The sequence below is a fragment of the Triticum dicoccoides genome, chromosome 5B (assembly GCF_002162155.2).
Source record: "Triticum dicoccoides isolate Atlit2015 ecotype Zavitan chromosome 5B, WEW_v2.0, whole genome shotgun sequence".
NCBI classification, from domain to species: Eukaryota; Viridiplantae; Streptophyta; class Magnoliopsida; order Poales; family Poaceae; genus Triticum; species Triticum dicoccoides.
In genome coordinates this window covers 121,891,876-121,903,839 of record NC_041389.1, presented here as the reverse complement: position 1 = coordinate 121,903,839, position 11,964 = coordinate 121,891,876, and positions in this window count along the sequence as shown.

The following is an 11,964-nucleotide window of genomic DNA, read 5'->3' as shown; positions in this document are numbered from 1 at the left end:
GGCAATCTCTTTGTCAGTCTTCTGAGCTTCTCTGATTCTATCTATCAAAGTTGACTGAATCTCCAATGCTGCCACATAGCCTCTCGGAACTATTTCCAAACATAGCTGACGAAAATCCTCGGCTAACACCTTTGGTATTTCTCCCGTCATTAGTGTATTGACATGGCTCTTACGGCTCAATGCGTCAGCTACTACATTAGCCTTTCCGGGATGATAATGCAATCTCATGTCATAATCCTTAATGAGCTCCAACCATCTCCTTTGTCTGAGGTTTAACTCCTTCTGCGTGAAAATGTATTTCAAACTCTTGTGATCCGTATACACCTCACAATGGTTTCCAATAAGAAAATGTCTCCATGTTTTCAATGCATGCACTACGGCTGCTAACTCCAAATCATGCGTGGCATAATTTAACTCGTCGGGTTTCAGTTGTCGTGAAGCATAAGAAACAACTCTTCCCTCCTGCATGAGCACTGCTCCAAGTCCTCGACGTGAAGCGTCGCAATACACCTCATAATCTTTAGTCTGATCTGGCAGAATTAACACTGGTGAGGTAACCAAACGTTTCTTCAACTCCTGAAAACTAGCCTCACACTCCTCAGTCCATATGAACTTGGTATCCTTCTTCAACAATTCCGTCATAGGTTTTGTAATCTTTGAGAAGTTCTCAATAAATCTCCGGTAGTATCCTGCGAGTCCAAGGAAACTCCGGATCTCTCCAACTGTTGTTGGTGCTTACCAATTGGTCACAGTGATAACCTTAGTAGGGTCTACTGCTATACCTTCTCCGGATATAACATGTCCCAGAAATCCTACTTCCTTCAACCAAAACTCACATTTGCTGAACTTGGCGTATAACTGATGTTCTCTGAGCTTCTCCAGTACCAATCGCAAATGTTCCTTATGTTCATCTTCATTCTTCGAGTAAACCAAAATATCATCAATGAACACTACGACGAACTTATCCAAAAACTCCATAAACACCTTGTTCATCATGTTCATAAAATAGGCAGGTGTGTTAGTCAGACCAAATGACATAACGGTATACTCATACAGCCCATATCTTGTGGTGAATGCTGTCTTAGGTATATCCTGTTCTCGGATCTTCAATTGATGGTATCCTGATCGCAAATCGATCTTAGAAAATACTTTAGCTCCTTGCAACCGATCAAACAGATCATTTATCATTGGTAATGGGTACTTGTTCTTGATCGTTACTTCGTTCAATCCACGATAATCAACAACCATTCTTAACGATCCATCCTTCTTTTCCACTAGAAGTACAGGTGATCCCCAAGGCGAACAACTTGGGCGAATGTAACCTTTATCCAGTAACTCCTTAATCTGATTCTTAATCTCCACCAAATCCTTTGCGGGCATCCTGTATGGTCTCTTCGATATTGGCCCTGTGCCTGGCAAAAGCTCAATCAAAAACTCAATATCTCGATCCGGTGGCATGCCTAGCAACTCTTCTACAAATACATCAGGGAAATCCTTTACCACTGGTACTTCCTCTTGCACAACTCCTGATAAGAAATTTACTTGCGTCCTATTTGGCGCATGCCGGGATACATACTTGATCCTTCTTCCTTCCGGCGTTGTAAGAAAAATTGTCTTACTGGTGCAATCGATGTTTCCTCCATACATCGACAGCCAATCCATTCCAAGAATTATATCCAATCCTTGGGATTCCAGAATAATTAAATCCGTTGGAAAAATATGGCTTCCTATGCTTAAAGGCACTTGAAAACATCCTTGACTGGCCATATACTCCGCTCCTGGTGAGCTTACTAGCATAGGTGTTTTAAGAATCCTAGTAGGCAGACTATACTTATCCACAAAACCCCTTGATATGTATGAATGCGATGCACCAGTATCAAAAAGAACAAGTGCAGTAAATGCCTTAACCAAAAACTTACCTATTACTGCATCTGGTTGAGCCTCAACCTCCTCCACACTAACGTGGTTCACTTGTCCCCTGTTGAAAGGGTTCGGCTTCTTTCTAGAGCTTCCATTGCCATTCTGGCCGTCAGGACATTCATTGGCATAATGTCCGGTCTTCTGACACTTAAAGCAGGTGATTTGACTCAGGTCTCTCTTGGCTGGGGTTGATGGGGTGGTACGGTTCTGGTCGTTGCTTCCTCCATTCCCATTACCATTCTTGGGGCCATTATGGTTGTGCGAGATGCCTCCTCCATGGGTATGCTGAAAATTAACACCCGGTTTAGGGGTAAAACGGGGCTTCTATTGGGCTCCAGAATTGTACTTCCCCTGTCCATACTTCCTCTTGCGGTTTTCAATCTGCTTCTGCTTCCCCTCAATCATAAGAGCACGATCTACCAACTCCTGGTATTTATTGAAGCTTGCTACCATCAACTGCATACTCAGCTCGTCATTCAGTACTTCCAGAAACTTCTCCTTCTTAGCTGCATCCGTAGCAATGTCATCTGGGGCATAACGTGCTAGCTTACTAAAGTCATCCACATACTGGCCAACTATCCGTCCTCCTTGGCGCAAGTTACGAAACTCACGCTTCTTCATGGCCATAGCTCCTGCTGAAACATGGGCAGTACGGAAAGCTTGCTGAAACTGATCCCATGTGATAGTGTCTACAGGGTAAGTGGCTGTAAAATTCTCCCACCATGCTGCTGCGGGTCCTTGAAGCTGATGTGCGCCAAATTTCACCTTTTCCCCATCTGTACATCCTGTAGTGGTCAACTCCCTTCCTATATTGCGGAGCCAATCATCTGCCACTATCGGCTCGGTGCTATTGGAAAACGCCGGCGGATTCAGCCTAAGAAAACGGGTCAAATGGTCAACGGGTGGTGGTGGTGGTGGGTTGTTGTTGTTGTTGTTCTAGTTCTGGACTAGCAACTGCATCAATGCATTCTACTGCTGGATCAACTGAGTGATCTCCGGTGGGAAGACAAATTCGTTGTCAGGTCTCGGAGGCATCTGAGGGTTTATAGAAAAGACGAGAGTTAAGAATAGAATGAGGTCTAAAGAGGAAACACTACCCAAATGCACATGAGACAAATGCACACAAAATCACTTCATTCAATCAAGCAAGAGCATACAAACGGTCTAGAAATATCGCAAAAGTGTGTGGACTATGCTATGTACATGGTGGAACTTTACTACTGTTATGGTGGTCAACTAGAAAAACTGCTCCGATGAAGACTCCATAATATCCGCTCCTGCTTCATCAACATAGTCATCATCACTATCGTCGGGATCCGAGTCGGTATCGTCGATGATGATATAATTATCCGGGCAAGTGGAATCGTCATCTTCTCTTTTGGGTGCTGAACCTCCCATGAATACTCCAATCTTCTCCTTAAGGCCGTCGTTCTGTCTCACTAGAGCGACGATCTCCTCCATGTAGTCTTTACGTGTAGCCTTGAGTTCTTCTTCTAGCTCCTTGATCTTGGTCATAGCCTTCTGTAGATCCTCTATACCTGCACACATCTGGTTCTCTTGGCGTCGGATGTGCTGGTTTAATTCCTGGATATAAGCTGCGATTGATCTATCCCTCCTGGTGCTGATCATCTCCCATTGCTCATCTCAGCGCCCACAAATCTGATAGATAGTATTCCTGAGATCATGTTGGTAAACTTCTCCAATTCGTCCCATGGCGATGTGGGCTGCCATGCTCTTTCCTAAACTCCAGGTTGGTGCATCAAAAGAAAACTATATGGGCTCCGTGACTGGTGCAAATGTCCTTCCTGGGATTTGAACTTGAACCATCCAGCGCTCCTCTTCGGGTAGAATGGCGTTGTAGGTCCCGGTGAAGCTTGGTACTCCTATGTTCAGGTATCTAGTGACTTCCTTCAGGTGACGACCAAAAGGTGTATCTTCATCCGGTTGTGTGAACTTGTTCCTTGCATCCGCCATCCTAAAATAATAGAAAAGACGAGGAGTCAGAAATAAGAAGAAAGAGGAGTGATCTAGGGCTTTAGCTTAGTGGCCGTGTCCTACAGTCAGCGTGTGCTCTGATACCATCTTTGTAGCGACCAGATCTCAAACAGTCTGATCTCTATGCTCAGGTGTCATCCCTGGATCAGTAATCCTGACACCACACAGTACTTGGAGGATTTATAATAGAGTAGCAATCACACACTTATTACATCGAATGTCTCAAAAGAGAACTTACAAATATAAATATGGCTTAAGGCCATCTAACAACGATAACAGCGGAAGACTTGGAAGATAAGCGAGTCCATCAACTCCAACGGCATCATTGAGTATAGAACCACGACCTAACAGCATAATCATTTTTCTTACTATTCATTTCATCAAGCTCTTCTTTCTGAGCTTTAAGTACTTGTTCTACTTGAGTGGTAACCATAGAAGCATGTTTGCTAACAAGTTTAAGTTCACCTGTAATGTCAGCCATATAATCACTCAAGCGTTTAATCATAAAGGTATTATGTTTTAATTGTCTACCAAAATAAGCATTAAAGTCATCTTGCTTAAACATAAAGTCATCAAACTCATCCAAGCACTGACTAGCAATTTTAGTAGGAGGAACTTCAGCTTTATCATATCTATAGAGAGAATTTACCTTTACTACCTGTGTCGGGATATCGGGAGGTTCTTCAGTAAATAAGTAATTGGGATCCTATACTTCTTCAACAGACGGTAAATTAAGGCCATGTATTTCTTCAATAGGAGGTAAATTCTTAACATCTTCAGCTTTAATACCTTTTTCTTTCATAGATTTCTTTGCCTCTTGCATATCTTCGGGACTGAGAAATAGAACACATCTCTTCCTCGGAGTTGGTTTAGGAATAGGCTTAGTAATTGGCTCAGGAGCTGGCTCAGGAGTTGGCTCAGGAGTTGGCTCAGGAGGTGCCCAATTATTTTCATTTGCCAACATATTATTCAATAAAATTTCAGCGTCATCAGGTGTTATTTCCCTGAAAAGAGAACCAGCACAACTATCCAGGTAATCTCTGGAAGCATCAGTTAGTCCATTATAAAAGATATCAAAAATTTTAGGTTTCTTGAGAGGGTGATCAGGCAAAGCATTAAGTAACTTGAGAAGCCTCCCCCAAGCTTGTGGGAGACTCTCTTCTTCAATTTGCACAAAATTGTATATTTCCCTCAAAGCAGCTTGTTTCTTATGAGCAGGGAAATATTTAGCAGAGAAGTAATAAATCATATCCTGGGGACTTTGCACACAACCAGGATCAAGAGAATTAAACAATTTCTTAGCATCACCCTTTAATGAGAATGGAAATATTTTGAGTAAATAAAGGTGGCGCGATCTCAGATTATTAGTAAACAGGGCAGCTATATCATCTAACTTACGAAGATGTGCCACGACAGTTTCAGATTCATAGCCATAAAAAGGATCAGATTCAACCAAAGTAATTATATCTGGATTGACAGAAATATCATAATAATCCTGATCAAGAACACAGATAGGTGAAGTAGCAAAAGCAGGGTCGGGTCTCATCCTACCTCTAAAAGATTCTTTACTCCACTTAAGTAGCAACCTCTTACGTTCAAGACTATCCTGGCAAGCAACAACAGCTTCAAAAGATTCAGCATTAAAAAGATAACCCTTGGGAATAGAAGGCATAGGTTCATCATCACTCACATCATCATGTTCAGGTTCAATAATTTCTCTTTCTCTAGACCTAGCAATTTGCTCATCAAGATATTCACCAAGTGGCACAGTAGTATCAAGCATAGAAGTAGTTTCATCATAAGTATCATGCATAGCAGAAGTGGCATCATCAATAACATGCGACATATCAGAATCAATAGCAGTAGTAGGTTTAGGTGTCGCAAACTTACTCATAACAGAAGGAGAATCTAGTGCAAGGCTAGATGGAAATCCCTTACCTCCCCTCGTAGTTGAGGGCAAAATAGTAGTTCGATCATCTTTCAAGTTCTTCATAGTGTCCAGCAGATATAAATCCCAAGTGACTCAAAGAATAGAGCTATGCTCCCAAGCAACGGCACCAGAAAAAGGTCTTGATAACCCACAAGTATAGGGGATCGCAACAGTTTTCGAGGGTAGAGTATTCAACCCAAATTTATTGATTCGACACAAGGGGAGCCAAAGAATATTCTCAAGTATTAGCAGCTGAGTTATCAATTCAACCACATCTGGAAACTTAGTATCTGCAGCAAAGTGTTTAGTAGCAAAGTAATATGATAGTGGTGGTAACGGTAACAAAAGTAAATACAACAAAAGTAATGTTTTTGGTGTTTTTTAGTGATTGTAACAGTAGCAACGGAAAAGTAAATAAGCGAGAACCAGTATATGGAAAACTCGTAGGCACCGGATTAGCGATGGATAATTATGCCGGATGTGGTTCATCATGAAACAATCATAACATAAGGTGACACAGAACTAGCTCCAATTCATCAATGTAATGTAGGCATGTATTCCGTATATAGTCATACGTGCTTATGGAAAAGAACTTGCATGACATCTTTTGTCCTACCCTCCCGTGGCAGCGGGGTCCTATTGGAAACTAAGGGATATTAAGGCCTCCTTTTAATAGAGAACCGGAACAAAGCATTAGCACATAGTGAATACATGAACTCCTCAAACTACGATCATCACCGGGAGTGGTCCCGATTATTGTCACTTCGGGGTTGCCGGTGTTGGGGAACGTAGTAATTTCAAAAAAAAATCCTACGCACATGCAAGATCATGGTGATGGCATACAAACGAGAGGGGAGAGTGTTCGTCCACGTACCCTCGTAGACCGTAAGCGGAAGCATTATGACAACGCGGTTGATGTAGTCGTACGTCTTCACGATCCGACCGATCCAAGCACCGAACGTACGGCACCTCCGAGTTCAGCACACGTTCAGCTCGATGACGATCCCCGGGCTCCGATCCAGCAAAGCTTAGGGGATGAGTTCCGTCAGCACGACGGCGTGGTGACGATGATGATGTTCTACCGGCGCAGGGCTTCGCTTAAACTCCGTGACGATATGACCGAGGTGGAATATGGTGGAGGGGGGCACCGCACACGGCTAAGGCACAATCCGTAGATCAACTTGTGTGTACTAGGGTGCCCCCCCGCCCCCGTATATAAAGGAGCCAGGGGGGAGGCCGGCCAGCCCTAGAGGGCGCGCCAGGAGGAGGAGTCCTCCTCCTAGTAGGAGTAGGACTCCCCCTTTCGTACTCCTACTTGGAGGGGAAAGGAAGGGGGAGAGGGAGAAGGAAAGAGGGGGGGCGCCGCCCCCCCTTCCTAGTCCAATTCGGACCAGAGGGGGAGGGGGCACACGGCCCATGCTGGCCGCCCCTCTCTCTTCTCCACTAAGGCCCATAAGGCCCATTACTCTCCCGGGGGGGTTCCGGTAACCCTCCGGCACTCCGGTTTTCTCCGAAATCGCCCGGAACACTTCCTGTGTCCGAATATAGCTGTCCAATATATCAATCTTTATGTCTCGACCATTCCGAGACTCCTCGTCATGTCCGTGATCACATCCGGGATTCTGAACAAACTTCGGTACATCAAAACTTATAAACTCATAATAAAATTGTCATCGTAACGTTAACGTGCGGACCCTACGGGTTCGAGAACTATGTAGACATGACCTAGAACCATTCTCGGTCAATAACCAATAGCGGAAACTGGATGCCCATATTGGTTCCTACATATTCTACGAAGATCTTTATCGGTCAAACCGCATAACAACATACATTGTTCCATTTGTCATCGGTATGTTACTTGCCCGAGATTTGATCGTCGGTATCCAATACCTAGTTCAATCTCATTACCGGCAAGTCTCTCTACTTGTTACGTAATGCATCATCCTGTAACCAACTCATTGGTTACATTGCTTGCAAGGCTTATAGTAATGTGCATTACCGAGAGGGCCCAGAGATACCTCTCCGACAGTCGGAGTGACAAAACCTAATCTCGAAATACGCCAACTCAACATGTACCTTCGGAGACACCTGTAGTACTCCTTTATAATCACCCAGTTACGTTGTGACGTTTGGTAGTACCCAAAGTGTTCCTCCGATAAACGGGAGTTGCATAATCTCATAGTTACAGGAACATGTATAAGTCATGAAGAAAGCAATAGCAATATACTAAATGATCAAGTGCTCGGCTAACGGAATGGGTCATGTCAATCACATCATTCTCCTAATGATGTGATCCCATTAATCAAATGACAACACATGTCTATGGTTAGGAAACATAACCATCTTTGATTAATGAGCTAGTCAAGTAGAGGCATACTAGTGAATATATGTTTGTCTATGTATTCACACATGTATCATGTTTCCGGTTAATACAATTCTAGCATGAATAATAAACATTTATCATGATATGAGGAAATAAATAATAACTTTATTATTGCCTCTAGGGCATATTTCCTTCAGTCTCCCACTTGCACTAGAGTCAATAATCTAGATTACATAGTAATGATTCTAACACCCATGGAGTCTTGGTGTTGATCATGTTTTGCTCGTGAGAGAGGCTTAGTCAATGGATCTGCAACATTCAGATCCGTATGTATCTTGCAAATTTCTATGTCTCCCACTTGGACTTGGTCCCGGATGGAATTGAAGCGTCTCTTGATGTGCTTGGTCCTCTTGTGAAATCTGGATTCCTTTGCCAAGGCAATTGCACCAGTATTGACACAGAAGATCTTCATTGGTCCCGATGCACTAGGTATGACACCTAGATCGGAAATGAACTCCTTCATCCAGACTCCTTCATTTGCTGCTTCCGAAGCAGCTATGTACTCCGCTTCACATGTAGATCCCGCCACGATGCTTTGTTTAGAACTGCACCAACTTACAGCTCCACCGTTTAATAAAAATACGTATCCGGTTTGCGATTTAGAATCGTCCGGATCAGTGTCAAAGCTTGCATCAACGTAACCATTTACGACTAGCTCTTTGTCACCTCCATATACGAGAAACATATCCTTAGTCCTTTTCTGGTATTTCAGGATGTTCTTGACCGCTGTCCAGTGATCCACTCCTGGATTACTTTGGTACCTTCCTGCCAAGCTTATTGCTAAGCATATGTCAGGTCTGGTACACAGCATTGCATACATGATAGAGCCTATGGCTGAAGCATAGGGAACATCTTTCATTTTCTCTCTATCTTCTGCAGTGGTCGGGCATTGAGTCTGACTCAACTTCACACCTTGTAGTACAGGCAAGAACCCTTTCTTTGCCTGATCCATTTTGAACTTTTTCAAAATTGTATCAAGGTATGTGCTTTGTGAAAGTCCTATTAAGCGTCTTGATCTATCTCTATAAATCTTGATGCCCAATATGTAAGCAGCTTCACCAAGGACTTTCATTGAAAAACTTTTATTCAAGTATCCCTTTATGCTATCCAGAAATTCTATATCATTTCTAATCAATAATATGTCATCTACATATAATATCAGAAATGCTACAGAGCTCCCACTCACTTTCTTGTAAATACAGGCTTCTCCAAAAGTCTGTATAAAACCATATGCTTTGATCACACTATCAAAGCGTTTATTCCAACTCCGAGATGCTTGCACCAGTCCATAAATGGATCGCTGGAGCTTGCACACTTTGTTAGCACTTTTTGGATCAACAAAACCTTCTGGCTGCATCATATACAACTCTTCTTCCAGAAATCCATTCAAGAATGCAGTTTTGACATCCATTTGCCAGATTTCATAATCATGAAATGCAGCAATAGCTGACATGATTCGGACAGACTTAAGCATCGCTACGGGTGAGAAAGTCTCATCGTAGTCAACCCCTTGAACTTGTCAAAAACCTTTCGCAACAAGTCGAGCTTTATAGACAGTTACATTACCATCAGTGTCAGTCTTCTTCTTAAAGATCCATTTATTCTCAATGGCTTGCCGATCATCGGGCAAGTCAACCAAAGTCCATACTTTGTTCTCATACATGGATCCCATCTCAGATTTCATGGCCTCTAGCCATTTTGCAGAATCTAGGCTCATCATCGCTTCCTCATAGTTCGTAGGTTCATCATGGTCAAGTAACATGACTTCCAGAATAGGATTACCGTACCACTCTGGTGCGGATCTTACTTTGGTAGACCTACGAGGTTCAGTAGAAACTTGATCTGAAGTTTCATTATCAATATCATTAGCTTCCTCACTAATTGGTGTAGTTGTCACAGGAACCGGTTCTTGTGATGAACTACTTTCCAACAAGGGAGCAGATACAATTATCTCATCAAGTTCTACTTTCCTCCCACTCACTTCTTTCGAGAGAAACTCCTTCTCTAGAAAGGATCCGATTTTAGCAACGAAAATCTTGCCCTCAGATCTGTGATAGAAGGTGTACCCAATAGTCTCTTTTGGGTATCCTATGAAGACACATTTCTCCGATTTAGGTTCGAGCTTATCTGGTTGAAGTTTCTTCACATAAGCATCGCAGCCCCAAACTTTAAGAAACGACAACTTTGGTTTCTTGCCAAACCATAGTTCATCAGGCGTCGTCTCAACGGATTTTGATGGTGCCCTATTTAACGTGAATGCGGCCGTCTCTAAAGCATAACCCCAGAACGATAGCGGTAAATCAGTAGGAGACATCATAGATCGCACCATATCTAGTAAAGTACGATTACGACGTTCGGACACACCATTTCGTTGTGGTGTTCCGGGTGGCGTGAGTTGCGAAACTATTCCGCATTGTTTCAAATGTAAACCAAACTCGTAACTCAAATATTCTCCTCCACGATCAGATCGTAGAAACTTTATTTTCTTGTTACGGTGATTTTCCACTTCACTCTGAAATTCTTTGAACTTTTCAAATGTTTCAGACTTGTGTTTCATTAAGTAGATATACCCATATCTGCTCAAATCATCTGTGAAGGTGAGAAAATAACGATACTCGCCGCGAGCTTCAACATTCATTGGACCACAAACATCAGTATGTATGATTTCCAATAAATCAGTTGCTCGCTCCATAGTTCCGGAGAACGGCGTTTTAGTCATCTTGCCCATGAGGCATGGTTCGCAAGTACCAAGTGATTCATAATCAAGTGATTCCAAAAGCCCATCAGTATGGAGTTTCTTCATGCGCTTTATACCGATATGACCTAAACGGCAGTGCCACAAATAAGTTACACTATCATTATCAACTCTGCATCTTTTGGTTTCAACACTATGAATATGTGTATCACTACTATCGAGATTCAATAAAAATAGACCACTCTTCAAGGGTGCATGACCATAAAAGATATTACTCATATAAATAGAACAACCATTATTCTCTGATTTAAATGAATAACCATCTCGCATCAAACAAGATCCAGATATAATGTTCATGCTCAACGCTGGCACCAAATAACAATTATTTAGGTCTAATACTAATCCCAATGGTAGATGTAGAGGTAGTGTGCCGACCGTGATCACATCGACTTTGGAACCATTTCCCACGCGCATCGTCACCTCGTCCTTAGCCAATCTTCGCTTAATCCGTAGTCCCTGTTTCGAGTTGCAAATATTAGCAACAGAACCAGTATCAAATACCCAGGTACTACTGCGAGCATTAGTAAGGTACACATCAATAACATGCATATCACATATACCTTTGTTCACTTTGTCATCCTTCTTATCCGCCAAATACTTGGGGCAGTTCCGCTTCCAGTGTCTAGTCTGCTTGCAGTAGAAGCACTCAGTTTCAGGCTTTGGTCCAGACTTGGGTTTCTTCTCTTGAGCAGCAACTTGTTTGCTGATCTTCTTGAAGTTCCCCTTCTTCTTCCCTTTGCCCTTTTTCTTGAAACTAGTGGTCTTGTTAACCATCAACACTTGATGCTCCTTCTTGATTTCTACCTCCGCGGCTTTTAGCATTGTGAAGAGCTCGGGAATAGTCTTGTCCATCCCTTGCATATTATAGTTCATCACGAAGCTCTTGTAGCTTGGTGGCAGTGATTGGAGAATTCTGTCAATGACACTATCATCAGAAAGATTAACTCCCAGTTGAATCAAGTGATTATTATACCCAGACAT